The sequence below is a fragment of the Gossypium hirsutum genome, chromosome D12 (genome assembly GCF_007990345.1).
Source record: "Gossypium hirsutum isolate 1008001.06 chromosome D12, Gossypium_hirsutum_v2.1, whole genome shotgun sequence".
Taxonomy (NCBI): Eukaryota; Viridiplantae; Streptophyta; class Magnoliopsida; order Malvales; family Malvaceae; genus Gossypium; species Gossypium hirsutum.
The window spans coordinates 13307792-13321344 of record NC_053448.1 but is presented as its reverse complement, the minus strand read 5'-3'; the positions used below and the strand labels follow the sequence as shown (position 1 = coordinate 13321344).

The 13553-nt window shown below is 36.3% G+C and overlaps 1 long non-coding RNA gene and 1 pseudogene across 1 annotated transcript; one reads left to right on the top strand and one right to left on the bottom strand.

The window, feature by feature from the left end:
• Positions 1-310: 310 nt before the first annotated feature.
• Positions 311-1553, bottom strand: LOC121224690 (uncharacterized). Its single transcript, XR_005922431.1, has 4 exons — positions 1446-1553; positions 1292-1338; positions 982-1183; positions 311-523 (listed from the first exon to the last, which is right to left on the bottom strand). It is a non-coding gene; the product is annotated as an uncharacterized lncRNA (long non-coding RNA).
• A 602-nt stretch (positions 1554-2155) lies between these two features.
• LOC121224519 (autophagy-related protein 101-like) lies at positions 2156-3613 on the top strand (annotated as a pseudogene).
• Positions 3614-13553: the final 9940 nt, after the last annotated feature.

The following is a 13553-nucleotide window of genomic DNA, read 5'->3' as shown; positions in this document are numbered from 1 at the left end:
CAATCCCCCAAATCCTTCTGGAAATAATTAATTGACAACATGCTCGTTGGACGCTACAAATAAACACAGAACATTAACATAAGTTCAATCTACCTGCTTAAATACAAGAAATACAATCCAGTTATCACCTCTCCTTGAACCATATTATTTAAACTAATGAGTTCTACATCCAAGCACTGCTTTATTAAGAAAAAGAACAGTTATTCAAAATGAATGTAATTAATTAAACTTGAAAAGTGCTTAAAAACCATGATCTAAAACTACTCTATCTAATAACTAGTTAAACTTGATACCGTTTCTATCCGTGCAATTAGAGATAGATTTCAAGCAAGCATGTTCTTTGTTCATACTAATAATTCCCTCATTTACTAATATTGCTTCTTAACATATGGAAGCAACCATAGGAAAATAAAAAGAATATTGTAAGAGAAGTTTGCGAAACATACTTTTCAGCATAATGCAGTAGATACAAATAAACAAGTTTCTTTACTTCCAAAGATTGAGATGCCATGTTTTAAACAACCTGTAATTCAAGCAACCAGAGAGATGAAAAACATATATACACCTCAATTAACAAACAAATATAAGATTTAAAAGTATCCATTACCAAACCCTGATTTCATATCATGAATGCAATTATGAACAACTATCTGTATTTATCCACAGTCTTAGACCCGATTCAACCATTTCTTCACTAATCAGAGTACAACTATCAATAAAGATCCAATGAATTATAACTACAACACTCGATAGCTTAATTTTCTTTCTCAATTATCCTGTGATAAGTTCACTACACCTATTAAACAATGATATTTAAACTTTTAGACACTTAAATTTATTTACACTTTCCAGAAACCTTATCAACAGTCAAACGGTGCTTTGAATGAAATTACAAATCCAGATCACTTCAATATTAAATTTTAAGTAAATTTTTCAGAGTTCATTCAATAAAAAGAAATCAAAAATGAAAAACGAAATTACCTGAGGGAAGTAATTAGAGACGTCGAAGCTTTGAGCGATGAGAGCGAGGAGTCGCTTGAGAGCCTCACACTTCTCCGAATCGAATTTACTATCTAAAAGCGGAGCTATGCTAACATCATTTGGATCGTTGTAGGGTGAGCATCGGTTCAATCTGGAACACCATCGTCGACGCCTTGCTCAACATCTCCGCCATCGCTCCGAACTGTGGAAACATTTCCGATTAGTTTTTCCTATTTCTTCTTTACACAAATTAAGAATTCATAAAAATTGAATTTGGAAAAATTAATTTCAAGGGGGAAATTGAGAAGACTTTGTGATCTCTTGATGTACTAATGGAAGCATTCATGGTAGATTTGCCTGAGAAAGAGAGAAAGAGAGGAAACAAAACAGAATATGCTGAGAAGAGAAGATGAAGAACGGAAGAAGAAAAAGGAATGAGAACGGAGAAGGAGAAGGAGCCTTACCTGGATGAAGGAGGAACCGGAAGAAGTCCTTGACCAAACTGATTTGCAACTCAAGGGGAAGGGGAAAGGGAAGGGGAAGGGGAAGGGGAAGGGAAGGGGAAGGGGAAAGGGGAGAAGAAGGTAACATACATCAGAAAAGCCTGAAGAATGCAATTGAAGAACATATGGGTAAAAGAGGAAAACAAAAAGCAACTGAAGTTGCTAAATTTTACTGGAACAAAAGGCTCCAGTCTGGAATTGAGACTCCAGTGAGATGAAATGCATTTTCAACGCACTGAAGAAAGCTTTCCAAACACCCTTGCGTTTGCTAACATTTCAGTTACAACTTTTTTAGCCTTAAAAAACTAACGTACTGAAATGCAGTTGCATCCAAAGGAAGCCTAAACCATGGGCCATATCGGACCTTCTTTAGCAGTTCTGGACTTTTGGGACGGCCCCTCAATGAGTCCCATCTTTTTTGAATTGTGAAATAAACAAATATACAATCAGAACCGGGAAAATGAAAAAGCAAAAGACGTCGTTGCGACAGCCGGAGGTACACGTTATTAATCATGCTTATGTAAGCCACCTTATTTTTATTATCCAACACCATTGAAGAAAGAAAAAGAAAAAAGAGTGAGACAGATATATCCAAGCCTAAACAAAGTAAAAGGCACACACTCTGCCGATTAAAAGATCGATTAAGCAAAAAGTAAAACAAGTTTCGATTGAATCTAGGGTTTGATCCATCCAATTTTCTTCGATCTCTTCTTTCTTTTTCTCTTTTAGTTTCTTCTGGGTTTCCCTCTTTAAACAATTATCATGAACTGCGAAGTCTGCCAACTCAAAGAACTGGTAATCAAAATTTTCTCTTTTACTGTTTTATTTCACTCTTAAATATTAAGACATTCTATCTATGCTTCTGATTGAAAATTTCCTTTACTTTTCTCTAAATTTAACAATATCCTATTAGGAAGTGGAGCATTTTGAAATTCGCGAAGTTTTGCGCTGTAAGTCCTCTCTTCAATTTCTATATAGTTCCTTTTTAAGTAATTAATTTCGTTTATTAAACGTTCTCTCTTTTTTGTAGTTTTTTTTATTTGATAACTTGACCTGTTAAAAGTTTTCTTTCCCTTTAAATCCATGATGGCAGGCATTTTACATACAATAGTGTCATAGAGCATTAGGTCTAGTTCGGCCCAAAGATGTGGATTGGAGCTTTTTGAAATTACTTATGTAAGTCATTCATGTCTTCAGTTTTTACTTCTCCAATCAAAATCACTGCTTTTATTTCCTGATTTTCTCTGGCGTTTTGCATGTTTCCCAAATTCGTATTTTGTAATAATTAGGTGCAATGTGGGGATGTGGAGCTTGAGAAGAAAATAGATGAGAAGATTGATCATTTCATAAGTTGGGTGGAAAAACATCCCAATAAGAAAAGTCAGGTCTGTTATGTCTACTTCGCTTATAGTTTTCAGGTTTTTGTTTCGGATATGGTCGCCATTGCATCTTATTTATGTTAGGTTTTATTTTTGCTTATGTTGCATTTGCATGATATATGGTGGTAGCCTTTTACATTTAGCTTGTATCTTGTCTTCAATATGAGTTCTTTGCTTGTGTTTGTTATAGATATGCTTATCGTTTTATGAGGTGAAAAGCAAGCAGCCGTTTGGTTCACTAATAAAACCGAGCGCTTATATTGGGAGCAATGGTACGTCAATTTGAATGTTATCAACACCCAAAACACCATTCAAGCAAATCTCATCATACCAAACTGATCGTTGACCCCGGAGGTATAACCTTGTTTATGCCCTTAACTTTAAAAAATTGTAAATTGCTTTTGCTTTCTTTAAAATCTATCTTCTTCCTGTTATGATTTTTATGTTCATTAATATAGAGAGTGCTACTGAGGAGAGAAGTTGTCGTAGAGCAATGGTTGAAGCATCTCTTCGAGAGGTTCTGTTTCAAATAATAAAGTTTGTTAATGAGAAGAAGGACCATGTGCCCCCATATCCGAGGGTGTCATTTATTTTCCATATGAAATTACCATACCAAGGTCAGCTCTCTCTTTATTATACCTTCTGTTTTCAGGTTATTGTAAAATGAATTATGGTAGTAGAAAGCTGCTTTGTTGTTTCTGCTCTTTTCTACCGGAACTTTGGTGTTCTCGTCAAAATCATCTCTTGTGAAACATAAAGTTGGAAAGACCGAAGAGCATAAAAGAGTCACGTCTGAGAAGTTAGTGAAATATATGACTGGTCTAATGACGAATGTTTAAAAGATTTAATGGAGGAGTCTGACTGCATATCCTGACTCACTTTAAGGATAAAACAGCAGTGGATTGTTCTGAATATAGTAAAATTTACTGTCTAGCGTTAAACATATTATTCCTATTGTTATCTGTTATGTAGTACGCATATTAGTACATATATTCAAGTAGCTTTCAGCTGATTGTGTAAAATGTAAATGTTGAAACAAACACTAGGTTTTGCTCTTCTTTCCCTCCTTTTCACTACTATTAATAGTATTTATCCTCATAAACTGGGATCAGAACACACCATAAGATTTCATTTTGTTTGGAGGAAACTAGAATATGCTTTGGGAATGCTGCCTTTCCACAAGAAAACATTTTGTGCTTTCAGAAAGGTGCCTTGATAGGATGAACTTCCTGGAAGAGTTGTTTAATATTCATTGTCAACTAGCTTCCTGGTATCCTACCTTTTGATACAAGCAAGAGATGATAAAAGTAACGGAGGTTAGAGAGGTTGCTTGCTTTTATTTATTGATGGAATTGAAATCATCTCATACTGTAAAGTGTTTTGATCAACTAGCTAGGATGAGGAAGAAATTTAGAGAACTCCTTATGGTTAGGAAGTTAGGTTTGACTGAAACTAGATTTTTATGTTGATGTTTTCATTTTTTCCGATTGAGATATTTGGACTAAGTGTGCAAAATATAGCTAGTTACATTGATCAATCAAACTAGAATCAATTGACTGGCGCTCGATCCTCGCTTTTGTTTGATGAGTTGCTGTGCTATTCTCATCTCTGTTTGTTAGGAAATTTCAATGAGAACATGTTTAGAAATGGTGATTAATATTGTGCTGCATTATCAGTTATCAATTCTGGTTGAATGACATGATCAAGAGGATGTCACACGGGCATCCAACCATGCTCAGCTGATTATCGACTGGGGCAGATTATTGAACTTGAGTTAACGTTCCCTACTATTCTTAATGCATGAATAGAACTTAACAAGCAAAATGCAGATCAGATAAAGCTAAAGAGACACGCTGGTTTTAATATCTGAAGATATAATAGCAAGGTGCATAATGAATCCATTATCTGTGAATATATATCATCTATAACCTTTTCCATTACTTCACTGTATAATACTATTACTAAAATTAACTTCTCAACAGTACGTGTTTATTATATTGTTTTCATGTTTATTAAATGCTTTGGATTCCATGTTTTCGTATTGTTTATATGGTGTCTGGAATTTGCCAAATATAGTTTCAACTTGGTGCTCATTTATTAGTTTTCCCTTGCAACCCAGTGTTTTGGTAAAGGCTGTAACGAAAGCTTGATCAACTAACTAAATGAAAAATCTATATCAGTTTTATTATTTAATTGAATCTATCTCTAAATTTACTAAACGAGTCGAGTTAAATTGAATGATTAATATATGAAAATTAATTTTACCATGTTTCATATGTATATATTTCAATGTTTCCAAATAATTTGTTTAAAAAAGAAAAGGAAGATAATAAATGTTATAGAAAAATTAAGAGAACAATGGTAATAAGTAAAAGGTAGATAAAAAATATGAGAGAGTTTTCATATTAAACTTTCATTTACAAAGTGCTTTATTTATAAATTTATTTGCATTCAATCAATAAATGTAAATTAAGCCTTCTTAATTACTTCATTGAAACATCTCATGGTCATAAATGAACTAGAGAATTTTCTCATCACTTTAATAAGGGTTTAAAGCGGTTATAGACATCCATTATTAATGTTGATGCCTTTTAAATAAAAACATGTGTCTCATTAAAATGTTTATTAGGAAAACTCTATTGGATAAAAACTTAATGAAGGAAAAAAAAGTAAATAATCTATTATTACAAGTTACTTCGTTAAAAACCTTTACCAGGAAAACCAGTAGGACAAAACATTGGTTAAAGAAAAAGAGTGCAACGTATTTTTACTCCTCCTAATGGCCAATATCACATTACATCTTTCAGTTGACACGTTCTAATCTTGTGTAGTAGTCTTTCAAATGTTAAAGTTGGCAATGCATTGATTAAAAAGATTTGTTAAATTATCACTAGAACGAATTTGTTGAACTTCTATGTCACCTTTCTTCTCAAGATCATGAGTAAAGAATAATTTGGTAAAATATGTTTTGTTCTATCACCTTTGATTGGACCACCGTTCAATTGAGCTATACATGCTGCATTATCTTCACATTAGATAGTTGGCATCTTTTCCTATAAAGGAAATTACATATCTTTTGGATATGTTGAGTCAATAACCTTAGGCAAATACATTATCGGCTTGCCTTATACATTGCAATTATTTATGCATGATTTGAAGAGGTAGCAACTAATGCTTGCTTTGTTGAACACCAATAGTACCTCCACATGTAAATAAATATCCCGTTTGAGATCGACCTTTATGTGCATTTGATAAATATTCAACATCAACATAAGATACTAATAGAGATTTTGAATCATTTGAATAAAATAACCCCATATCAATGGTCCTTTTGAGATATCTAAATACATGTTTAATTTCATTCCAATGTTTAGGTGTTGGATAAGAACTAAATCTTGCTAACAAGTTTACAAGAAAATCTGTATCAGGTATTGTGTTGTTTGCAAGATACACCAATGCCCCTATAGTACTTAGATATGGTACTTCAGGACCAAGAAACTCTTCATCATTCTCACTGTTGAATATTGGCAATATCCCACATTAGGAAAAGATAGAAATGGAGGGGGTTTGGTTTGTTATATATAGAACCCTCCCCCTTTGGTTGTATCATCCCAAAATCTTCTCCTTTGTAATATTTCTAGAAGAAATATTGATTTGGTAGTGTCCGAGGACGTAAGCTAAATTGGCCGAACCTCGTTAAATCTCTGGTATTTTATTTCTTATTTGTTTGCTTATATTTAATAGCTTTATGTTGGTTATATTTATTTAGTTATTATTGCTATAAATATCTAAGTGAGTTCTGTCTAGTTGTTGGGTTTTAAGCGGGACCATTTGTGACCCCTCCAATTTAACTGGGAATTTTCTTAGTATAATTGTTGGCATAATAATTATCTAAATATTTCTGATAATATTGTTATTAATATTATCGTCGCTTCCGCAACAATTGGTATCAGAGCCAAGGTTTTGTAGTATGCTCTGTGTTTGCAGCTTAGTCTGATCTTACACATCAGAAACATTTCCGAAAGCTTGTGGGTATTCAGCATTTGGTGGCTATTAAATAGAAGCTATGGCAAAAATGACAGAAGAAAAACTATCCACAGCAACAACTTCCACCTCGTACATCTTGTCGAGGGTTGGAACTACAAATACGAGATTTGCAGTGGAAATTTTTGATGGAACATGTCATTTCGGCATGTGGCAAAGCGAGCTTCTAGATGCCCTCTTTCAACAAGGTCTAGATATTGCCATTGAGGAAGAAAAACCAGAAGGGGTTGATGATAAAGAATGGAAGACCATCAACCGATTGGCATGTGGTACAATTCGATCATGTCTTTCCAGAGAGCAGAAGTATACATTCAGTAAAGAGACTTCTGCAAGTAAATTGTGGAAGGCATTGGAGGAGAAATTTCTGAAGAAGAACAGTCAAAATAAGTTACATATGAAGAAAAGACTGTTTCGTTTCAGTTATGTCCTGGTACCACGATGAACGAGCACATTACCAATTTTAATCAGCTGGTGGCTGATTTGTTGAATTTGGATGTGACTTTGAAGACGAAGACTTGGCGTTAATGTTGTTGGGATCGCTTCCTGAGGAGTTTGAGTACCTTGAAACTACTCTACTTCATGGAAAATCGGAAGTAACTTTCAATGAAGTAACTGCTGCATTGTATAGCTATGAACTACGCCGAAAGGATAAGTTGAAAGGTTCAGGTGAAGCAGCAGTGGAAGCATTGGTAACAAGAGGTCGTCAACAAAGTCAGTCTAAGGGGAAGAGAAGAAAGTCCAAAGGTCGAGCTGTTGCCAAAGATGAATGTTCTTTTTGCAAAGAAAAAGGACATTGGAAGAAAGATTGTCCAAAATTGAAGAAAAAGGGAAGACTCCGCAAGATGCAAATGTTGCAGAATGCAATAGTGAAGCAGAGTCAGACTTTTCTCTTAGTATGACATCTTCAACATTATATGCAGATGAGTGGATCATGGATTCTGGTTGTTCCTATCATATGTGTCCCATTCGGGAATGGTTCTTTGAATTTCAAAAACTAGATGAAGGGGTTGTTTACATGGGTAATGATAACACATGTAAAATAGCCGGGATAGGTTCAATTAAACTGAGGAGTCATGATGGATCTACTAGAATTTTGCGGGATGTACGATATGTCCCAAAGTTGAAGAAGAATCTCATCTCTTTGGGGTCGTTAGAATCTAAAGGCCTAGTTGTGACAATACGAGATGGAGTTCTTAAAGCAACTTCAGGAGCATTGGTGATGTTGAAAGGCATAAGAAAGAACAATCTGTATTACTACCAAGGTAGTACAGTGGTCGGGACAACAGCAGCAGCAATTACGAGTACCAAGAAGGACGCTGAGGCAACACAGCTGTGGCATATGCGTTTGGGCCATGCTGGTGAAAAATCCTTGCAAACTCTAGCCAAGCAAGGATTATTGAAAGGTACAAAGACTTGCAAACTTGAATTTTGCGAGCATTGTGTTCTGGGAAAACAACGAAGGGTGAAATTTGGCACTAGGATTCACAATACTAAAGGTATTCTGGATTATGTGCATTCTGATGTATGGGGACCGTCCAAGACTCCATCACTTGGAGGAAGACGTTATTTTGTCACCTTTATTGATGATTTTTCCAGACGAGTTTGGGTGTTTCCTATGAAGAACAAAGATGAGGTGCTTGAAGTTTTCCTTAAGTGGAAAACTAAAGTTGAAAATCAGACAGGAAGGAAGATTAAGGTTCTCCGATTAGACAACGGTGGAGAATATAAAAGCGATCCTTTCCTGAAGATATGCCAAGATTGTGGCATAGTAAGGCACTTCACCGTAGGTGGAACACCGCAACAGAATGGGGTGGCAGAGCGTATGAATCGAACGCTTGTGGAGAAAGTTCGATGTATGTTATCTAATGCTGGATTAGATAGAAAGTTTTGGACTGAGGCTGTGACGTACGCTCAACATCTCATCAATCATTTGCCATCATCTGCTATAAATGGCAAGACTCCTTTGGAGAAATGGTATGGAAAACCTGCTACTGATTATGACACCTTGCGCATTTTTAGTTCTATTGCATATTATCATGTGAAAGAATCAAAGTTAGATCCAAGAGCAAAGAAGGCTCTATTCATGGGCTTCAATGCTGGTGTTAAGGGATATCGTTTGTGGTGTCTAGAGGCAAAGAAGACGATAATCAGTAGGGATGTTACCTTTCATGAATCTGCCATGTTGAATAAGGTAAATCCAGAAGGAGTGAGTAGTACTTCACAGCAGGTGGAGTGTACTCCGCAGCAGGTGGAGTTTGAGCAGAGTGTGGTAATTCCAGCAAAAGGTACCACTAGTGATTCTTCATTGGCAGATGCAGAGTCAGATGAGGAAGAGGTTTCTACCCAAGAACCTCAACAGCAATCAGAGCCAATTGCAGTCAGAAGGCAGAGACGAGAAATTCAGAAACCTGCTCGTTTCACTGACATGGTAGCTTATGCACTTCCAGTTGTTGATAATATTCCATCCACTTACACCGAAGCCATTCAGAGTTTAGAGAATAATAGATGGTTAGGTGCAATGGAAGAGGAAATGCAATCTCTAGAGAAAAACAAGCGTGGAAGCTGGCACAACTACCAAAAGGGAAGAAGGCGATTGGTTGCAAATTTGAAGACACTATTGAAGTTTGTGTTATGAGAAGATGTTCGAAGATGTGGAATATCGCCAAGGTGGAGATTTGTTGAATATTGGCAATATCCCACATTAGGAAAAGATAGAAATGGAGGGGGTTTGGTTTGTTATATATAGAACCCCTCCCCCTTTGGTTGTATCATCCCAAAATCTTCTCCTTTGTAATATTTCTAGAAGAAATATTGATTTGGTAGTGTCCGAGGACGTAAGCTAAATTGGCCGAACCTCGTTAAATCTCTGGTATTTTATTTCTTATTTGTTTGCTTATATTTAATAGCTTTATGTTGGTTATATTTATTTAGTTATTATTGCTATAAATATCTAAGTGAGTTCTGTCTAGTTGTTGGGTTTTAAGCGGGACCATTTGTGACCCCTCCAATTTAACTGAGAATTTTCTTAGTATAATTGTTGGCATAATAATTATCTAAATATTTCTGATAATATTGTTATTAATATTATCGTCGCTTCCGCAACAATTGGTATCAGAGCCAAGGTTTTGTAGTATGCTCTGTGTTTGCAGCTTAGTCTGATCTTACACATCAGAAACATTTCCGAAAGCTTGTGGGTATTCAGCATTTGGTGGCTATTAAATAGAAGCTATGGCAAAAATGACAGAAGAAAAACCATCCACAGCAACAACTTCCACCTCGTACATCTTGTCGAGGGTTGGAACTACAAATACGAGATTTGCAGTGGAAATTTTTGATGGAACAGGTCATTTCGGCATGTGGCAAAGCGAGCTTCTAGATGCCCTCTTTCAACAAGGTCTAGATATTGCCATTGAGGAAGAAAAACCAGAAGGGGTTGATGATAAAGAATGGAAGACCATCAACCGATTGGCATGTGGTACAATTCGATCATGTCTTTCCAGAGAGCAGAAGTATACATTCAGTAAAGAGACTTCTGCAAGTAAATTGTGGAAGGCATTGGAGGAGAAATTTCTGAAGAAGAACAGTCAAAATAAGTTACATATGAAGAAAAGACTGTTTCGTTTCAGTTATGTTCCTGGTACCACGATGAACGAGCACATTACCAATTTTAATCAGCTGGTGGCTGATTTGTTGAATTTGGATGTGACTTTTGAAGACGAAGACTTGGCGTTAATGTTGTTGGGATCGCTTCCTGAGGAGTTTGAGTACCTTGAAACTACTCTACTTCATGGAAAATCGGAAGTAACTTTCAATGAAGTAACTGCTGCATTGTATAGCTATGAACTACGCCGAAAGGATAAGTTGAAAGGTTCAGGTGAAGCAGCAGTGGAAGCATTGGTAACAAGAGGTCGTCAACAAAGTCAGTCTAAGGGGAAGAGAAGAAAGTCCAAAGGTCGAGCTGTTGCCAAAGATGAATGTTCTTTTTGCAAAGAAAAAGGACATTGGAAGAAAGATTGTCCAAAATTGAAGAAAAAAGGGAAGACTCCGCAAGATGCAAATGTTGCAGAATGCAATAGTGAAGCAGAGTCAGACTTTTCTCTTAGTATGACATCTTCAACATTATATGCAGATGAGTGGATCATGGATTCTGGTTGTTCCTATCATATGTGTCCCATTCGGGAATGGTTCTTTGAATTTCAAAAACTAGATGAAGGGGTTGTTTACATGGGTAATGATAACACATGTAAAATAGCCGGGATAGGTTCAATTAAACTGAGGAGTCATGATGGATCTACTAGAATTTTGCGGGATGTACGATATGTCCCAAAGTTGAAGAAGAATCTCATCTCTTTGGGGTCGTTAGAATCTAAAGGCCTAGTTGTGACAATACGAGATGGAGTTCTTAAAGCAACTTCAGGAGCATTGGTGATGTTGAAAGGCATAAGAAAGAACAATCTGTATTACTACCAAGGTAGTACAGTGGTCGGGACAACAGCAGCAGCAATTACGAGTACCAAGAAGGGCGCTGAGGCAACACAGCTGTGGCATATGCGTTTGGGCCATGCTGGTGAAAAATCCTTGCAAACTCTAGCCAAGCAAGGATTATTGAAAGGTACAAAGACTTGCAAACTTGAATTTTGCGAGCATTGTGTTCTGGGAAAACAACGAAGGGTGAAATTTGGCACTAGGATTCACAATACTAAAGGTATTCTGGATTATGTGCATTCTGATGTATGGGGACCGTCCAAGACTCCATCACTTGGAGGAAGACGTTATTTTGTCACCTTTATTGATGATTTTTCCAGACGAGTTTGGGTGTTTCCTATGAAGAACAAAGATGAGGTGCTTGAAGTTTTCCTTAAGTGGAAAACTAAAGTTGAAAATCAGACAGGAAGGAAGATTAAGGTTCTCCGATCAGACAACGGTGGAGAATATAAAAGCGATCCTTTCCTGAAGATATGCCAAGATTGTGGCATAGTAAGGCACTTCACCGTAGGTGGAACACCGCAACAGAATGGGGTGGCAGAGCGTATGAATCGAACGCTTGTGGAGAAAGTTCGATGTATGTTATCTAATGCTGGATTAGATAGAAAGTTTTGGACTGAGGCTGTGACGTACGCTCAACATCTCATCAATCATTTGCCATCATCTGCTATAAATGGCAAGACTCCTTTGGAGAAATGGTATGGAAAACCTGCTACTGATTATGACACCTTGCGCATTTTTGGTTCTATTGCATATTATCATGTGAAAGAATCAAAGTTAGATCCAAGAGCAAAGAAGGCTCTATTCATGGGCTTCAATGCTGGTGTTAAGGGATATCGTTTGTGGTGTCTAGAGGCAAAGAAGACGATAATCAGTAGGGATGTTACCTTTCATGAATCTGCCATGTTGAATAAGGTAAATCCAGAAGGAGTGAGTAGTACTTCACAGCAGGTGGAGTGTACTCCGCAGCAGGTGGAGTTTGAGCAGAGTGTGGTAATTCCAGCAAAAGGTACCACTAGTGATTCTTCATTGGCAGATGCAGAGTCAGATGAGGAAGAGGTTTCTACCCAAGAACCTCAACAGCAATCAGAGCCAATTGCAGTCAGAAGGCAGAGACGAGAAATTCAGAAACCTGCTCGTTTCACTGACATGGTAGCTTATGCACTTCCAGTTGTTGATAATATTCCATCCACTTACACCGAAGCCATTCAGAGTTTAGAGAATAATAGATGGTTAGGTGCAATGGAAGAGGAAATGCAATCTCTAGAGAAAAACAAGCGTGGAAGCTGGCACAACTACCAAAAGGGAAGAAGGCGATTGGTTGCAAATTTGAAGACACTATTGAAGTTTGTGTTATGAGAAGATGTTCGAAGATGTGGAATATCGCCAAGGTGGAGATTTGTTGAATATTGGCAATATCCCACATTAGGAAAAGATAGAAATGGAGGGGGTTTGGTTTGTTATATATAGAACCCCTCCCCCTTTGGTTGTATCATCCCAAAATCTTCTCCTTTGTAATATTTCTAGAAGAAATATTGATTTGGTAGTGTCCGAGGACGTAAGCTAAATTGGCCGAACCTCGTTAAATCTCTGGTATTTTATTTCTTATTTGTTTGCTTATATTTAATAGCTTTCTGTTGGTTATATTTATTTAGTTATTATTGCTATAAATATCTAAGTGAGTTCTGTCTAGTTGTTGGGTTTTAAGCGGGACCATTTGTGACCCCTCCAATTTAACTGGGAATTTTCTTAGTATAATTGTTGGCATAATAATTATCTAAATATTTCTGATAATATTGTTATTAATATTATCGTCGCTTCCGCAACACTCACAAGGACGAAATTGATCTTTATTAACATCTAACGATCGTACAACCATTGGGGTACTCAATGGATGTGCGTTATCCATGTAAATTTTCTTTAAAATCTTTTTCGTATAAGTTGACTGATGGACATGAATTCCATCTTTTAAATGCTCAATATGCGGACCAAGAAAAAATTTTGTTTTTTCAAGATCTTTCATCTCAAATTCTTTCTTTAAATAATTTACTGCATTTTGAAGCTCTTCAGGAGTTCTAATAATATTTAGATCATCAACATAAACAACAATTATCTCAAAATATGATCCAAAACTTTTTATAAAAACACATGAACAAATTAG